Source organism: Delphinapterus leucas, chromosome 15 (genome assembly GCF_059928025.1).
Source record: "Delphinapterus leucas isolate spDelLeu-1000000601 "Yukka" chromosome 15, BTC_Dleu_Yukka2, whole genome shotgun sequence".
NCBI classification, from domain to species: Eukaryota; Metazoa; Chordata; class Mammalia; order Artiodactyla; family Monodontidae; genus Delphinapterus; species Delphinapterus leucas.
The window spans coordinates 35,833,691-35,839,760 of NC_143143.1; positions in this window are offsets into that span (position 1 = coordinate 35,833,691).

The following is a 6,070-nucleotide window of genomic DNA, read 5'->3' on the forward strand; positions in this document are numbered from 1 at the left end:
CACCCCTGCTGCTGAAACTGGGGGCTGAGCTGAGGGTGTCTGGGGGCCAGGGACAAAGAGCCCGTTGTGCAGGTGGGGGAGGGGGAAGGGGGAGAGTAGCAGGGGCGTGAGCCCTCCGTGGGGGTGCAGCCCCAGCACCCAACTCTGTTCCTCGGGGAGTGGGACACCACAGAGGAGGGCGTCCCTGAGCCCTGCCCCACAGTCCTCAGGAAAGACACCCCTCCTGAAGACCCCCTCAGAGCCTGTGACTCCCCACGTGGGGGCAGCCTGGAAGTCACACAGACCATGGCTCAAATCCTGCCCCCAACCCGGGGCCAGTTCATGGAAGGTCAAGGTCCTTAGCCTCCTTGGGTCAAAGGTCCCTTTGAGAAGCGCACAAACAGGAGCCCCTCATTTGGGGCAGGCCATGAGCTCCTTCAAGGCCCTCCCTGGGTGCTAAGAATTGAGGATTACTGTGTGAAAAGGGAGTTGGGGGCTGATGAAAATTCCACTCTCCAGGGTGGTGGAGAGGACCCCCGGGGGAGAGCCTCTCCACCCGCCCTCCTCCTGAGGAAGCTGGAGCTCACCTGGCCTGTGGGGGCAGGGGTGGGAGGCCCCCCAATGCACACCTGGTCGCTGCACCACTCTACGACCCTGAGGGAGGGGAGGGGTGCTAGGTGCCTCCTCACCTACCCAGTGGGGCTTCATTTATAAAGGATTCTAATTTCAAGTGGCTGCATTGCTTCTGGGAATGGGTTTTAGCAATTTTTTGGAAGAGAGGTTTATAACTTCATCAGATTTGCAAAGGGGTGGGTGCCCCAGAAAAGCACAAGAACCCCTCCCCCTAAAATGGAACAACTGAGGCCAGTGCCAGCCAGTGGGTCTGATAGGCGGACGCCAATGATTGGAGCTTTCTCCACACTGGGTGCCTCCCCAGAGAGGGGCAGAGATCAACTGGTATGGGCTGACCTGGTGGCCCCGGCCTGAAGACGGGAGGAGGGTGCTGATGCTAGCTGGCTGGGAAACGGCCAGAGCTCCCTGCTGGCTGTGATGGGCAGGGGGAACCCTGGGCAGGTTGTCCAGCTCATCTAGTGCCCCCTCACGCCCCCAGGCCTCAGATTTCATGGGGGTAGGTGGGTGGTTGAGAAGAAGGGCAAATAGAGGCAAGCCTTCAGTGGGCTCCCTCTGGGGCCACCAGGAATCCAGTCACACAGGTTTGGGCAGGCAGGTGTCAGGGAGCAGCAGCCAGCCCGGATCTCTGGAGGGCCCACCGAACTGCACAAAAGGCCTCCCATCCTGGTCAGCCTCAGCCCAGGGCCTTTTCCTTCCCCAGGCCTGGAGAGAGTCTGCCTCCTGCCTTGGGCATTAGGTCACCAACTCATCCTGATTTGCCTAGTACATTCTTGGTTTGAGCACTGAGTCCTTTGTAGGGGGGTCGCGGGGGATGGGGACAGTTGGTCAGCCTGCAATTGGGCCTTGCTTTAAGGGCCCACCAGTTCCACGGGCAGCTCCAACCCCCTCCCCCCAACGTCGTGATGGGGCCTGGTGTGGGCACTACACACCAGGTAAACGTGGTGCCCAGAGATGGCACAATGAGGACCCTAAACTTCTTAGATCCCATTTCCTCTTCGGCCCGACATGTCTACACTCTACCCCTGCACTGCCACACGGGAGGTGGGCGGTCAGAGGATGAAGACACCCCTCTCGCCGCCGCCCCCAGAAACCAATCCCAGCCAGACCTGCCTCCGGGCACGGGGCAGCTTCAGCTTCCTCCCACCTGTCTCCCTTTTCCCCGTCTTGATAAGGCGCCTCCTCCACAGCCTAGACGGAGAGTAAATGTGGGGACATTTGTCAGAGAACTAGGAGAGGCACACTGTGTGTGTGGGGGGGGGATGGGCAGCAGAGGTCAGAGTCCCAGGGCACCTGGGCAGGAATGTACTGCCCACCCTCAGCTCTCAGCCCTCCTTAGGCCACGGCTGGGAGGCCCCAGGCCCTCTCTTAGGTCCTCTGGTCAACCTGGATTCAGCTGGATCTGGGAACCAAAGGGTTAAAGTTGGGGCCTAGGCTGGGCCTGGGACTCGGGCTGGAAAGCTATGGACAGGAGAGGCCGGGACCCCCACTGTGTAGTTACCATCTCAATGACACTATACCGAGTCCGCAGGAAGCCCCACCTCATCCGCCACCTCCTGGGAAAGAGGTGGGGGAGGAGAACCTTCCCCGCTGTACCACTGAGGGAGGAAACCAAGGAAGTGGAGGGGGGCTTGTCCTCCTCACCCCTTCAGGGAGTGACAGAACCGAAACTAACCTTTGTTCTCTCTGGGAGGGAGGAGGGGTGGGAGGCTCAGGTGGGCAGAAGAGACTGCAGCTCAGCTTAGATGAAGGTGAAGTGGGAGGGGGTTAACTCCAATCCTATTGTCCATCTCGCTCCCCTTACAGGGGAACAGGACAAAAGAGGGGAACTGACTGTGGCCACCATGGTGCCAGGAAGGGTATGGAGGTAGCTATGGGGGCTGCACAACAACCCCAAAGGCTGCATTGCCCGTTTCCCTGGGGAGGCACCTGAGGCCCCGAAGTTGCAGGTAGAAAGCCCCTGGCTCCTGAACCAAAAGGAAAAGAGGAAACACTGACATCCCATAATAATTCTCAGGGACTCACGCCCCCATTTTACAGACAAGGGAGCAAGCTCAGAGAGCTAAGGAACTTGGCCAAGAGAACACGTGGGAAACAGGACAAGCCTGATGCAACCCCAGACTGACTTCAAAGCCTCCGGCTCCTTGCCCAGCAACGCTGGCTGAGCTTCCTGAGGGTAAGCTGGGCCTCCTGGTGCCTCTTTCCCCGAAGGCAATGCAGCCCGCAGCCCAGCCGGGCCACCCCGCACCACGTTGAGCTTCCCTCAAGCCATCCTCCCTGCATCCTGTCCTTTCCTCCAGAGCCAGCCATCCCCTCCTCCTCCCACTCCTCGAGGCTCCCTGCGTCATGGGGAAGTCTCTGCACAGAACAACATCTGTATCTGATTACACGGGAAGCCACCCTCCACCCAGGTTCACTTTCACCGTGTCCATGTCCCCGTCTCAGAAAGCAAAGAGTGCTCTCCACTCGCAGCACGCAGATCAGTGAACTCTGGGGTCAGACGTGGTGTCAACCCCACCCCGGGACCTTGCTGGGCAAGTCACGTCTGCCTAATCTCGGGTGTCTCCTGGCTATAAACCAGAGGGAGAAGCCTGCCCTGCTTACCTCCAGGGTTGCCAAAGGCACTGGCTGGGCCGCAAGTGCCCTGCACACCTTAGGTATTATTGTAGGTATTAACTTGGGACGGGAGTATTTCATCAAGAGCACAACGACAGTTTCACTTGTAAACTGGGGCCGACTCCATTGACTGGGTAACAACTTTATTATCAGTCGTAATTGTCAGCTTACAACCAGCAGCAGTTAGCCATCTGAAGCTCTGAGAGTGCTGTCTTCTTTAGGAGCCCACATTCAGTCTTGTCCTTCCTGTTTACTGTCTGATTCTCAGCTCAGAGTGGGGAGGGCTACAGGACATAAAGAGCATAGAGGAAGCAGCAAGCTGGCAGGAATGCGAACTCGGCCACAATTCAGCAAAGGGGAAAGTCAGTCTACTTTTTTTCCTGTGCCAGTGAGAGCTTTATCAAGGCACTAGCGCCTTTGGATCCTGCGTGAGTACTCCAAGGGCACCCAAGGCTCAGATTCAGCAAGGGGTAGGGCCTAACACAGGCTTTAGGGAAGCTGAAAGACAGCGTGGCAGGTGGGCCAGCCCCACAAGGGAGAGCACACTGCCTGTATGGATTGGATGGTGGCCCGCAACACTATGTCCAGTCCCAAGCCCTGGAACGTGTCAGCGTGGCCTTATTTGAAAAAAGGGTCTTTGCAGGTGTACTTAAGGATCTCAAGATGAGAGCATTCTGGACTTAGGGTGGGCCCTATATCCAATGACAGGTGTCATAAGAGAAAAACAAGAGGGAGATGTGAGACACAGCTACAAGGGAGAAGGTCATATGAAGATGGAGGCAAAGATTGGAGTGATGCAGCCACAAACCAAGAACACCTGGAGCCACCAGAAGCTGCAAGAGTCAAGGAAGGATCCTCCCCTAGAGCCTTGGGAGGGAGTATGGCCCTGGGACACCTTGATTTTGGACTTGTGGCTTCTAGAACCAAGAGAGACTAAATTTCTGTTTTAAGCCACCCAGTTTGTGGTGATTTGCTACAGCAGTCTCAGGAAACTCATACACTGCCTTTCTTGCTGGCAGGTCCCAGGCTCTCAGAGGTCTCCCAAGGTCAATTTGGCTTCCTGATACCACTCCTGAGCTGCTGTAGAAGAGCCCACTGAGATAGGACGTCTGCCTGGTTACTTGAGCCCAAGCCACCTGAGTAACAAAGGGAACTTTATTCTGTGTTGTACATGCTGGGGAGAAAGGCAGGTGGGTGGTGGTGAAGGGAGGTAGTAAGGATGGGGAGAGAACAGGGGCTTCCTCTCATGACTCACCCTGGGAGCTTTCCTGTCCCTTGGGGATGACTTCAGAGCCCTTGCATGTGACACTCTTGTTCCAAGGCCCAGTATCGACTGTCCATCAACACCGCTGTTCTCCCCGTGCGCCCAGGCCCAAGGGACCCCAGGATCTATTTCAGCTGAAAGTTTGACTTCTTAAGACTTGGAAGGCAGGTTCTGAGTTTCCAAGAAGCCATACAAACTTCAGCAGAGAAAGATCTTAGCGATGGCATCCAAACCCTTTACTGTACAAGGGAAAATGAGACATTTTGCGTACTCTAGTAAAAGTATTTTTAAATTTTGTTTTCATTTCCTCAAGCCGCGTGCTGTGGGCTCCCAGCCCCACCTGCCCAGATCACCAGCCAGTTTATCACTACAAGGAATTAGTTACATTCTCAAATGACCAGGCAAAAGGCTTCCTGTAGGATAGTAGGAAAAAATGGAAGAAATGGCCCCAATTTTCAAACGAGCTTATTTTCAGACTTGCTCCTTCCTCCCCCAAAGCTGGGCTGCTCCCGACACGCCCTCCTTCTTCCCCAAGCCGGGCTCCGACCCACGCCCCTGAACCTGCCGGCGGGGAAGGCGGCGAGGGGCATAGCCTCTGAATCCAGGCAGGGCTGCCAACTCACCCGCCCGCAGCCCCTCCGGGGCGGGGAGGGCCGGGCCTTCAGCACGGCGGCTACAGGAAAAAGTGCGGAGGCGGGGGCGGCAGTGGCAGCGGCGGGGGAAAGGCGGGCAGCGGCCAGGGGTCGAGCGGCCAGGGGTCTAGCGGCGCAGGCGGCGCCTGCAGGTTGAAAGGCGAGGGCCGCGCGGGTAGCGGCGGCAGCGGCTGCGGGGGCGGCTCGGCGTTGAGTGGCGGGCGGCCGCGCGCGCCCACGGGCCCTGGCGTGGCGGCGACCGCGGTCTCGGGCAGAGGCGGTAACGGCAGATGCGAGGGCGGTGGCGCGGGCGCGGGGAGGCGCGGCAGGTCCTGCAGGGCGAGCGCGGCGGCGGGCGGCGCGGAAGACCAGGCCTCGGGCGGCAGGTCGGGCAGCGCCATGTGGGCGCCGGGGCCCCAGGGCGCCACCGGCTTGGGCCGCAGCGGGAGCGCGGGCAGCGGCGGCAGCTCGGCCAGCGCGAGCACCGAGGGAGGCGGCGGCGGCGGCGCGGGGCTCAGGCCGGGCGGCAGTCCGGGCAGCGGCGGGTGCGGCAGGGACGGAGCAGGCGGTGGGGTCAGGGATAGAGATGCGCGGGCCCGGCCTAACCGCGAGTGGGCGTGGGCGCGGGCGCGGGCCAGCCGCGGATGCGAGCGGGAGCGAGGAAGCCGGGACGCCAGCTTGGCCACCAACGCCGCGCCAGGGCCGAGCGCGCATAGCCCGCGGAGGCCTTGTTTCTCCAGCAGGTGGCCACGCGCCGCCCTGCGAGAGACCCAACCAATCGGAGCCGTGCGCCACTGCGCTCCACCCAATCAAAGGCCAATGCGCTGGCGACCTGTGCGTTTCTCCCGCCGGCTGGCACGAGCTGTCACTGGCAGCCAATCAGAGGCAGGAGCACTCTCTGTCAACGTCTTCTTCCCGCCCCTCCCTCAGTTCCAGCCAATCACAGTAT